The sequence below is a fragment of the Adiantum capillus-veneris genome, chromosome 22 (genome assembly GCF_014529385.1).
Source record: "Adiantum capillus-veneris isolate H3 chromosome 22, ASM1452938v2, whole genome shotgun sequence".
Taxonomy (NCBI): Eukaryota; Viridiplantae; Streptophyta; class Polypodiopsida; order Polypodiales; family Pteridaceae; genus Adiantum; species Adiantum capillus-veneris.
In genome coordinates, this window is record NC_140952.1 from 43,818,842 (window position 1) to 43,831,993 (window position 13,152).

Here is a 13,152-nt window from a genome sequence, read left to right on the forward strand (position 1 = left end):
ATCAATGCTTTAAAGGAGTAATCTATGTTGTATCTGGTCAGCATTAAGGTCATGTTTTGTAACGAGGGAAAGTCTCCTTGGGACATGAGAGTCATGTACTATGTGATGGCATTGATGTAATTTTGTCTTCTCTCTTCTTCTGTTAGTATAAAGTTAACTGCTTTGCTGGGAAAAAAAAAGGAGTAGGCCTTTTCCTTTTCCCTTTCTCTTAAAGCCAAGAGATCTTCCAAGATTCCTATTAAAAAATTAAAAAGACATGGGTACAGTTTTATTTAGCATAAGACTTTAATTTTCAAGGAAAAAAATTGAGCATTTCAATCTAGTCGAATCCTGATTCCTGGCATAAATCCCGGTTGGTCTGCTTGGTCAAGACTCAAGAGAATGCGAGCACTGGTTGCCTGATACTGTCAGAAGAGCTTGCGCAACGCCAGACTTGGGAAAAGAAACATATTCATCGGCACGCGCACTCGTGCACGGCAATGGCGTTTCTCGAGACCAGCAGACTCAGTGTTCGGGAAAAATGTGTCTCAGCTTAATATCGTGCCGTTTTCAGTTTCAAAAATGCCCGTTGAGGGCCAAGGGGAAAGGGAGAAATTCCGCCCCAAAATAAAGAAAAATAGTGTAAACACCCGAAAAAATGACCTTTCTTTCCAAAATTTCCTCTTGACAAAATCGAGAAAAGGAATTTTGTATGTTTGGAAAAACGATATTTCCCGAACATTGAGCAGACTGCAAACCTAGGCGGGGCGCCGGGGCTTTCCTCAAATTCGCTGCTGCCAATTTCCCGCAGAAGAAGACAGCACGGTCCACGGACGCTCCGTTCCCGCACAAAGAGGCGACAATGCATCATTCTCTTCCTCGTTTTTGTTCCCTCACACAGGTTTGCGATCGCCATTTGCTGCCCCTTTAAAGCTTGTAGACCATTTCTGCTCCACCATGTCATTCCTGTTAATTTGGATAGCCAAGCAGAATCATCCGTGCAGATTCTTTGCACTAGTAAGCTAGCACAAGCTACCCTCTTTCCTGTGCTCTTTCCTTAGCTCGAACATGGCAAGCTGCGAAAGTTCATCATTCTGATTTGTCTGCTGCACATGCATGAGCGGACTATGCAGCACGGGGGGTTGTGTCTCTCTCTTTCATCATCTTTTTTCCAGCTTTTGCTTTCGTTTTCAGTCAAGCCTGCGTTTATTCTCCCCTCCACAGCCTTTTCCTTTCACTGACCTGATGATCCTGATCATGCACGCCTCTTTCTGCTACTGTATCCCCCACTTTCTCACTTTGCACGCTCTCCTTTTGCACACGATCCCACTTTTTGCCTCCTTCACCTTCTTGAAACCCTTTCTTCTAGTATCTTCTTTCGTTTTCAACTCTAGTGCTTCTTCTCCTCGTGCAGTGCTCTTTTTATTACTGAGCTCCCTAACCCCCTGCAACGGGGTGTGTCACCATGTGTGTGTGTGTGTGTGTGTGTGTGAGAGAGAGAGAGAGAGAGAGAGAGAGAGAGAGAGAGAGCGCTTCTGCATGCGAAGATGAAGTTTAGCAACAATTATGCTGAGTGGGTTGCGTACAAATTATGCACTTTTTACATTCAAAGATGAGCTCACATTATATTTTTATGTGTTGATCATCATGGCAGTGATTTTCATTGTACAAGACATGTCTTGTTATCCTGTGACACTTTCAAAACCACTGCTCACTACACGTTTTGTGATGCTGAGACGCTTTTGCAGCTTCATAGTAGCACCGCAGGTCTTATAAAAGAAACGTTATAGTGCAAGGAGGAGCCCAATTCCTAGCTTGGATGTTATGTTGTTTCGATGGGGCAGTGTCCGGGTGTGAATTGGGTTTTCCATTGTTGCTAAGATGTCTTGAACTGTTATAGTGCTCACTTATATATGATGATCCATTTCAAGCAGTATTATCAACTTTGCAACTCAGAGACTTGTGGTCAAGGGCTATTGTGGTCGTAACATCAGATGCTTTTCTGAACATAGCTTTATCTTTTTTAGGCTTCAAACAGCATAAAATCATGATTTATTCAAAAAATAGGCGGTTGCAACCCATGCTGGCACCTCCATCTTGCCTTGCCAGTTCCTATGTATCTACTATTTTGCTAGTTATTTTTAGTTTTGGGAAGTCTCCATCTCTCACTCCACTTTTGCAGGTAACTACTTCCTGTTTGTACATTCTGAAGCAATGGAGTTTGGATAGTCTATGCCTGCAGTTGCAGCACCATGAAGATTCACACCGCAGCATCACTTTCTTTTTATGATCAACAATGATGGTATGTCGTTTTGTGATCTTCTCGTGTAAGGAAGAAGTTCAAATAGCTTTTTTAATCTCTATAACATTGCTGAAGTAAGTTAGCACTTGCCATGCGCACTTTAGTACGTTGGCAAGCTCACATTTTGGTTCCAGTTTGGACCTTGATCATATCTAAGAGGGCTTTTGCCACTGTCTTTTGTATTGACTATTGAAGGAATCATACACTTTAGTACGTTGGCAAGCTCACATTTTGGTTCCAGTTTGGACCTCGATCATATCTAAGAGGGCTTTTGCCACTGTCTTTTGTATTGACTATTGAAGGAATCATACCTAGTGAGCACAGATGCATGTACAGAAAAAAATTGAGGCACAAAGTAAGTCTTGCTACAAGGCAAGAAAAGTTTAAAATTTACATTGGCCTGTCATAGAGAGAAATGGGAAAGCCTTAGTAAAGGGAGACGAATCGGAGGGAAGTGCAAATAAAGGTAAAATGACATCAAGGGAAGTACACTCTCAGGCGTTAGTTAGAGGTTGTTTGAGTTGGAGGTCGATGACATGATTGCCACAATCATAGCGACATGAAAGTCGAAGAGGCTTCTATCCTATTGTATGGAGGAATGGGGCTGTGTCTTGATTGAAGAGATTGAAGACAGTTTGGGTGCTTCTGAACGTGCAAGCAAAGTTAGAGTTGAGTGACATTAGTGTCATGGTATTTTTTTGTCTTCCTCCCTTTTCCCAACTTCAGTCGGTCGATTGACATGCACATGCACATACATATACTCACATGTCTGCATATGTATAGACACATACACTGTACAATAATAGTATATTTAGGTGTAGATGTATACCTATTTATACACATGCATATACTCCTTTATCTGTATATGCATTTGAAAATGTACATTTACCCATACATCATACAAATAAATGTATGTGGACCATGTACGTGTGTGTACATATTTATGTGTGTTTGTCTATCCATATTAAGTATGTGTGCATATGTGAATATATACTTGCATGTGCACGTTGCACACTTATGTCATACATAGCTGGCATCCCTTCCAAGGATTTCTTGAATCATTCCTTTGCCTGGATTGCTTTGAGTTGGCACATATTTATGTAGGGGTGATCATATTTTTTGAGTTCTAGTGCTCGCCCTTCAAAATCAACAATATCAAGGGCAAGGGCTAGTGCCACGGAAGCACCACTGCTCGAAATTGAACGCTGTGGCATATTTAGTGCCAGTGGTGTGTAGTCTCCTCCTAGCAATGGGCTTTCTTGAAGCCCCTCTCCTTGGCTTTCAAGTTTGCCAAAGCATTTTTTATCCTCTTCAGGAGGGTTTTTTTCTTTCTCAATTGTCTAGTTTGTTGGCCTATTTGCTTTGGTTATTGGACTGGTTTGCTGCTTAGAGGCTTTTGTTGTATGGTTAATGGAGCCTTGTGTGTGTGTGTGTGTGTGAGAGAGAGAGAGAGAGAGAGAGAGAGATTTTTAAACAGGGAAGGTGGGAATCTTGATGATGCTGCAATAGCAGTCAATGACAGATTTTGAGGGAGGTATATGCTGAGTTATTCCCCCAGAACTCCACCGAGGCTCGCTTTAAGTAGTAATTCAAAGTGAAGCGTGTAATGCTAGTCTCCATCGAAAGAGAGAAGACCAATGAAGATGAATTCATGAGGTCTGTCATGACCAAGCACATTTTTGTGATCGTTCCAGGTATGTGTTGTGTTTGTGTATAATGTAGTGGTTTAAAACTGATGGAGACTGCTCTGATCTGGCGTTCTTTGCTTGCCAGTTTGCTCAAAGACTTCTGGCAAGTTCTGTATGTAGCAAGTCTGTTAAAGAGTTTTCCAGGTAGATTTTATGCAGATAGAAAAATTTAAATCAAATCTACAGGGAAAAAAAGATGCTGATGTATGGATAGGAACACTGAGAATGGGTTTTAACAAGGGGGCAAAAAGAAAACTGGAAACAGGATTGAATGTAGGATTGACATTGCATTGCATTAGATCAATCTAGGCAATAGATATTGAGCTTTGTGAAGCTCTTTCCTAATTAACATTTACATATTATCACAGAACCTTAAAATGCAAACTGCATTTGGAGGATTGGCTTGGAACATTTATTGATGCCAGCACTGAGCAGTGTGCATGGAGCTAATACATAATAATTGAATTCTATGGAGGACTCCTTTATCCTAATAACATGCACTTTCTTTATAGGTGAGCGGCTTTTTGGCTTTCTAAAATGAGCCTTAAATAGGAGAAGAGAGTTAGGTGGAAGTTTGAAATCTAATCATTTTTCAATTTCTATTCATGTGAATGAAAGCTTCTTTAGTTTAGTTTGTCATTAAGTCTTTTTACTTCACAGCCTTAGATTGTGAATAATTGAAATCTTCTTTTGATTATTTTGTCAATGGATCTTTTCATTGAATGGAACTTAGCTTGGAGAAGTGGTGGCTCTTTATGCTTGAACGAGCATAGATTAGACAACTGGTTAGTTTCACCTTTTGGCTCTCTGTGCTTAGCCCTAGATGACTCACTTTATTCTTTCAAAGTGCCAGTGTGAACATTCACCTTGTTTTAGTTTGATCACCGTACATATATTTGCTTGTAATGCACTGTCATCATAGATGAGTGTGGGCTGCTTCTTGATTCATCTACATATTTTTACTTCCTTCGGTATATGAAGTGTTAACTCATATCATCTACATATTTTTACTTCCTTCGGTATTTGAAATGTTAACTCATATCATCTACATATTTTTACTTCCTTTGGTATATGAAGTGTTAACTCATATTATCTACATATTTTTACTTCCTTGGGTAGTCACGACAAAAACTTAGTACAGTGAACTTCGTGTTGATGTATGCTCACGTGTGTGGTGTTTGGGAGCATATGTTAGTACCTAGTTGTATACCCATTATTGGGCACTGACGACGTTAGTGTGAATGTCATTGTATTTAGTCAATACTATGCATGATGGAGCTGATGATTATATTGTCCTGTGGGTGACTACCATGGGTCTATACCTTGCACTTTCCTTCAAGGGTGAATCTGGGCTTATCCTGGATTCATCTTGGTATATGAAGTGTTAACTCATATAATTACATGCAGATTTGCAAGCTAAGGTATGCTACTTGCCTTGTTTTGTTTTAATATTTATCTATTGCTTGGACTTGATTTTGATGAAGCAAGCACCTAACTACTGCATTTGGCCTTGAACTTTTCTAAACCAAAATATGTTGCAGGGAAGCTTCCTTCCTCTTACACAGATCAGGCAAATATTTGCCATAGATATATGCTGCGTACTCCAACATCTTAGCATCTGAGCTGTTGATGAGCTTGCAATTGTTCAAGGAAATTTGGAGTGTATGGTGCTTGAAAAGTAGGAGTGAGGATTGATATGTTTATCCCAACATTCTAGCCTCGTCTCTATCGTAAAGCTCAGTTGAGCACTTTGACGTGCAAAAAGTGGAGTCAGATATTTTGCTTAAAGAACATCCCCACAATCAAAGAGCCAGCTTTTTACACAAAGCCCCACTAGAATAGATAATTCCTTGGAGTTGCTTATATTAGCTGTAGGAGTAATGATGGTTATACCCATTGCATCCGTATGTGGGTCCTTGATCCATGACCGAACACCCATGAAAGTCTTTCACTCTTATTCTCAACAACAATATCTTGTAGCAAAGTTCTTCCAAGGAAAAGAACAGCCATGAAAGTCTTTCTAAGCTCTTGTTGTCAACAACAGTATTTTGTAGCAAATTTCTTTCAAGGAAGAGGACATTATCTATGGCTAGTCATTGTTAACTCTTCAAAATCACGCCAGACGGCATTGTGTGAAATATTAGGTGCATTGTGTGGAATAGTAGGTGAGTGAGAGATAAACAAGAGAACAAAAGAAGGATAACACTCATTTTTCAAAAACTGACCCTCAAATCTTAGAAATTTTAATGATACACGTACACAATCTTTGGTTAGATTGTTTGAATTTTCAAATAGTTAAATGCCTCTTTCATGGAAAAGCATTTCTTTTTTAAAAGCAGCAGAAGCAACTTGCTTTCTGGGAGAACTTTAGAAAATTCATGAATAAATTTTGGATAGATTGTCTAAATTTTTAAGAAGTTGGATGACAAATAGGTTAACTCAAAATGCATCGGATAAGCCTCTTTAAAGACAAAAGATGACATCCCACCGTGGGCTGTACGCTCTTGTGCGGTGATGCCCATCCCTTCTTGCTCTGTCAGGCCTTGCGATCCCGTGCCCTGCAAGTTTGCAACGTGCCCCTGGCTTCGTGCATTGCTACTGCCTGCGAAGCTTGCCTCTCCATGCACCGCATTCCTACCCTCTGCTTGTTCTTCTGCTTCGCACTTCCTAAGCTCTCCGATAGGGAGATTGCAGCCTGCTCGCCCTTGTTGATGCACTCCAAGCCTTAGAGCACTTGCAGGCTCCTCCGAACCCTCTAGCCTCTGGGTTTGTCCATTGCTATTGCCTACGCAGCTTCCCTTCGATGCAACGCATTCATATCCTCTTGCACACGAGCCCTTCCCCCTTATTGATGGACTTGTTGTTGAGCACACGCAGATGCACAGATCATCAACACAAACTAAACAGTCAGATTTTTTTCCAAACAGATTTTTTTCCGAGCAAAACGTGTCGGCACTTGTGAGCTAACATTTTCTACCTTTATTTCTCTTTGACAATTGGGACCCATTTTTGAGTGCTCAGCATGTAATTTGTCACAAATCACCTCAAAAAAACTCTAGTTTTAGCTTCTTATATTGATAGACAATCAGAAAACCTACAATTTTTTTCTATCTTTGGAGAATTTTAATCTCACAACCTCGGGTATTTTGGGAGTTCATGACAAAATATTGGGGATTTGAGGGGTGTTTTGGGAATTTTTACAGATTAGAGGGGTATTTTGGTAATTTTTCCTTAAAATAAACACCATTCTAGTAAGAGAATGACCAATCTAAAGTGTGAAAGAGAAGCTTTTAACGAAACTAGAGAGAGAGAGAGAGAGAGAGAGAGAGAGAGAGAGAGAGAGAGAGAGAGGGGAAGGGGAAGGGGAAGGAGAAACAACATTTGCATAGTTTCCAAAAATTAAATCATGTGCAACCCTTTCTGCACGCTTGCATCTCCACACCCGCCCTTCTCCGTGCCTTTACTTGAAGTGGGCTCATGCGATAGCAGACAAGTCTATGTCTGTTGCACCATACTTCCACGATTGCTTCGTTGAGGCATGAGCCACCTCTGCAATATTAAAAAAGGCATGTCGTGCTCTTCGCCTTGATGCATGGCTCAACAACGTCCCTCCTGTGTTGCGTATCGGACCCCCCACCATCCCCTCTGGGCTCTCACCACGTGCACCCCCTTTCATCTTCTTTGTGATCTTCTTTTAACCCAACTAATTGGACCTGTTTCATCTTTTTCTCAAAAATTAGAGGGATATTTTGCTAATTTTCCCAAGAAAATACACGACGCCATACATATTGTATTTTGGGAATTTTTGAAATTTCAAGGGTATTTTCAGAATTTCCATAAATCAAAGGGATATTTTGGTAATTTTTTGAAGAAAATACAAGAAAAAGAAGAAGAGAGTTTTAACGTCGCTGGAAACTATCCCAAGAGACCTTAAATATATCTCTCACTAAGCAAGAAGTTTTTTATTTAATTTTGCCCTTCCCTCAACCCCAAGCCAAGGGATCTTTGTTGATTCCCCTCAATGAGACACTTTGGCAAACCTACTGTCTTGAAAACTTTTTTGCGAATGTCAACAAATTCTTTGTTAGACATTTTTGTGGGTATGGTGAGAATTTTTGGGTATTTAGTGGATTTTCACCAATTACAAGGGCCTTTGCTAAGTTTTCCCACAAAAGAATATCGAAGCTGTAATCAAAACGCACCAACGTGACCTAATGTTTCTACAAGATTTTTTGTAGCTTGGGAGGATCAATGATGTATTGAAGACGGGATCAATTGGACACTTGAAAAGGATGCCACAATTTGCAAAGGTGTACACATGGGCTACCTCCAAAACACCTGTGAGCTGCCAAACCTTTTGTGTTGGAGAGGTGGTATTTTAATGTTCTTATCATGCAAAGGAGATAATTTTTAATATCATAAAAACAATTTCAAGTAACCTCAACGATCTATCTTGATGAGTCTTGAACCCAAGACTTCATAGTCGAGAGAGGAACTAAGATAACCAATCTATCTTACTTTGGGAATGAAAAAGTTAATCCTGATGCCTTCTCTCTCTCTCTCTCTCTCTCTCTCTCTCTCTCTCTCTCTCTCTCTCTCTCTCTCTCCCCCAAACACACACACACACACACAATCGCTCTGCTAGTGATTACTCCGTATGTGGGATTTTTTGCTTGGGAAATCCCTATACTTCTTCTGAGTGGCATTCCCTTTGATATGGATATATTCACTCTTTCTCCTCATGCAGCTAGTTAAGATAGGACACTTTACCTAGCTTAACTTGATGATGCCACTTTCTTATGAAGAGATCCCCTTGGGATTTGTGCCTTATAAAGTATGGGATATGGTGGAATATCGTACTTCTATTGAAACATGTCTATGTTGGGTGTGGATAAAATCTTGGAACTATTGGACTATTCCTTCTCGTCAAAATATGTTTCTTCTTCATGGGTTACCTAGTAATATTATGCTCTTCCTAGACTTTGTAATGGTTATTTTGCTTTAAAATTTGGTCATTATTGAAACGGAACGCTAAATTTAGTACCGTTCCGACTAATTCTTAACCCATGATGCTTGAGAAGGATGAAATGACTTAGAACAAGAAGCTTATGGGGTTTATAACAAACTATGGGTCAAGAATGATTCAGAATTGATTTTTACTCCAACAGATTTTTGTGGCTAGGGGTTGTTCATTGCAGAAAAAATGGGAAGCAAAACCCGGTGGCGTGCTCTCAACTAGTACTTTTAACTATTTATTGGCTACCTCACTTTGGCTATGCTTGATTGGTTTTGTCACCAAACACTTTGGCTAGGGTATACATATAGCATTACTGCCCATTGATGGTATTGATTCTTGGATTCTTGCCTATTTCGAAAACCATACTCTGGTAGCAATTAGTATTGATCTTAGATGAGGAATTTATTACTTGGGGACTACCTTTACTTACTACGTTGACTCTTAGAGCCATGGTTTACTTTGGCTCCATGAATTGCTTGGCTAATTTGGATAGTAAATTCACCTACTTGGTTACTAATTTGGGCCTTGATAAGAAGCCCTACTTTAATGAAAGGCTGTTTGATTAAAATTGAAATTCCTTTGCATAAGGATTTATGGTAGCCTTATACTCTGGCATCTCACATTTTAGTCTATGGTTAAAAACAAGGTTTTGTTGGTAAATTTTTCTCAAGCAAACTACTGACATAGATAGTGTTAATAATTGTTGGCTTCTTTGCTGAAAAAACACCATGTTTAGGTGAATTTAATGGTTTGGATTCTGTTTTCCTGAGATTGGGAAGCGCTTGGAAATACACTTGGTGCTATTATTGGATATGTTGATGGCATAAGAGAAGCTCTCTAATCTTGAATCTTCTAGACTCTTTAACTTGACCTTGCCCTTATGAAGCTTGGAGCATCACTAATGGGAAACTGCCTTGGGTTTCTTAGAAGTGTTAAAGTTCTTTGACTTAACCTTATAATTTTTAGCTATGCATCTGATTGCTTGGGAATGGTTATTTCCCCTATTTTTAATGGTTGTTAAATCTCTTTAAGATTTGGCCTTACTTTGTCAACACTCACTTTTGAGATTAGTGGCACTTTTGGGCATGATGCTGCTAGCTTGGAAATATATTAACTAAATACTACTCTAATGAACTTTTGTGTCTGTGGTTCTTGGCTACCTATATTATGTTGGACTCCAGCTTTGGCAGATCATGGGCGGGGTCCTGCCTTGTCTACACTACTTGTGATTTCATGCTAGCTTTACCTTAATTATATTGCTCTATAGTATTTTTCTCATCCACGTTGGGCACATTTACTTGGTGATGTTGATGCTTCTCTGACTTTTGTTGGGTTTTTTTATTTATACTCATTGAGGACCTTGTACCTTCTTTTGGCTTTAGATTTATGTTGCAGCTCATGTTGTGCATCTTGTGGAAATTCTTTTAACTACATAATGTGCCTCGATTGGCTCTAGTGGATGCTTTTTACTTGGTTTTACTCGTTTACCTTCTCTATTTGATGGTTGTCCCCAATCAACTTGGGGCATTATACTTGTTATTTGCTATGGCATAAAGTAGGGGTGATACAACCCTAGAATTTTTTCAATGTTTTGATGGCATGCTTCACTTCTTACTCTTGGTTTTCAATAAAACTTTTACTAGTTTTTGGGCTTGCACTTGTATCAGCAGATACTATTGGCTTTTATTTTAGGTTCCTGAATTTGGAAAACTTGTTGATCTCATTTGATTCAAAGCTTCTTTGCTGCCTCATACTAAGTTTGGAACCGTGTTCTTGCTCTTACTAAACTTTGACCTTGAGAAATATCTATGGCTCACTTAGTATATAACAGGGAACTTACATGTAATAGATCCTTATGGATGTCTGTTTGGGTTTTTGTACCGAGTTCCTTACTCTCGATTCTCTTTATAGATGCTATTATTAAGCTTTTAAACTTTGATGTTGGCTTTGGTAATGTCTAAAGGTGTGCAATACTTGGAGTGTTTTTTTGGGGAGCTGCTCTTCGCCTGGAATACTAAACCTCTATTGAGGATTTTTGATTTGGTAATAGCTCACATTGTGCACTAATATAAAGGCTGGTTAAATCTTATTTTTTGTTGATCCTTCTACATCTTGTTTAAAGCTTAAAAATCATAAAGGCATGCTGTTGGGATTCTCTCAATTGGATTAAACAACCTTGGGAACAATGTAGCTCTAGTGTAGTTGATAGTTGTCCCCTTCAATAAAAACGCATTGGACCGTATTTGTTTGTGTTGGAATTAAGGAATTCACACACAAATTGGAGAAGATGAAGAAGCTCAAGGCACACAAATAGAGAGTACATTGCTTAGTGTGAAAATAGAAAGATAAGTTAGCCCTAGAGTGATAGGCGTATATACAATGCACGGGGGAAAAACCTCCTAGTGAGGGAAAAAGTGCCTCGACGGTTCTAAGTGTGTTCACACACGTCTCTACCACATGTATGGAAAAAAATCTCCCTTGGGAGTGATGCAGTGAATGAGAGCTGGTACATAGTGTATAGGGAAGTGCCATGTCCTTAGCATAATTGACGTATTTTAGAATGTAGTGGTAACTCGGGGCATTTCTGGTACTTTATGATCGTCTTTTCTTTATGGGTCCCTCCTTCGTGAGAAAGTCCAGGCTGCCTTGGCTTAGGTTAGGGTGCACGCAAAAGCCTTAGGACTTTAAACGTTTCGACCTTCACAATCTCTCATGGTGAATAATTAGACCCCATTCTACCCATCAAGGTCTTTCTTGAATGTGACTCCTATAACAACAATGTGCATAATGCATCAAACTTGACAACTTGAGGGTTTCCTTGGGTCATAAGTCTCCAAATACTAGCAAAAGTTTGGTAAGAGTTTGACAACGCATCGAGAACAGTCTGCTTAAGTGAATTGCAAAATGAGTTTCTCATTGATATCCTTGATACAAGTAAGAAAAGTATCCATGTCATCTTCCTCTTGTATAATCTTTGATTCCAGCTCTTTATGTAGCAATGCAATCTTAGCCTCATTGCGACTACAATATCCCAAGCCCTCATTTTGATGAGAGGATGTGAGGAGTAATAGTATGCTTCATAGACAATGCAATCAATGCATGAGCATGCCTATCTCTAACATCCCAATGAGATTGCTCAGTTGTAGGCAAAACAACTCTAGCAGTAGTAGTAGACATGTTAGAACCTGCAACATCTCAGTAGAGCTTGTATCCGCACAAGGCGGACGTACATTATGCCTTGCACAACATTCAGACGACCTTTGACACAAGAACATTCGTCATCATGTAAGGCCACATTGAGTAGTTATCCCCATCCAATTTATCCTTAGCAGCAAACATCTTGAAAAATTTGTGTTGTTGTCAGCCATGGTGAGTGACTGCACCTCATGTGAAAATTGCTGCAAAAGAGGAACAAAAAGTAGGACTAACATGTGCTATGTAGCACAAACTGAAGAGGACTATAAGGGACTTGTTTTCCTAAAAAATGTACTAAAAGAAATTTTGCACAAAACGACAAAATTGCTTGTGCAGTACTGCCTGTAGTGGAAACGGAGGCCAAAATGATCCCGAATAAAAATTATGAGGTAACCAGGTTTGTAGAGCTTTCTCAAAGTATTAATTGACCTACTAACACTCACCAAATCTCACACAATTCCAAGAAAGTGGGAAACGAGATGCTGGCAACATTGGTGACTATGCTCGAGAGGATGCAACCTGCTCTGATACCAATTGTTGGAATAAGGGTTGCAAGGATTCACACACAACTTGGAAAATATGAAGAAGCTCAAGGCACACAACAGAGAGTATATCGCTTACTTAGTGTGCAAATAGAAAGATAAGTTAGCCTAAGAGTGATGGGTGTATATACAGGGGGAAAATCCTCCTAGTGAGGAAAAAATGCCCCGACGGGCCTAAGTGTGTTCACACACATCACTATCACGTATATGGTAACAGTTTTATTGCGTTGTATTGATCATTTCCCATAAAGTAAATATGCTGGCAAGGATAGAACTTGCTTCCTTTTAATATTCTAAAAATGAATTTTATTGCTAAGTAGGATGGAATATATATTGTGATTGGGTTGGTTACTTGGATTCTATGGCTTATAAAAGTTACATAAAGAAGTTCAAAGATTCTCTAGACAACATCAATCATACTTTTTTCAA

At 39.4% G+C, this 13,152-nt stretch overlaps 1 long non-coding RNA gene across 1 annotated transcript; it reads left to right on the plus strand.

Annotated features, from left to right (window-relative positions):
* Positions 1–643: 643 nt before the first annotated feature.
* Positions 644–6,061, plus strand: LOC147429236 (uncharacterized). Its single transcript, XR_015185817.1, has 2 exons — positions 644–880; positions 2,162–6,061. It is a non-coding gene; the product is annotated as an uncharacterized LOC147429236 (long non-coding RNA).
* Positions 6,062–13,152: the final 7,091 nt, after the last annotated feature.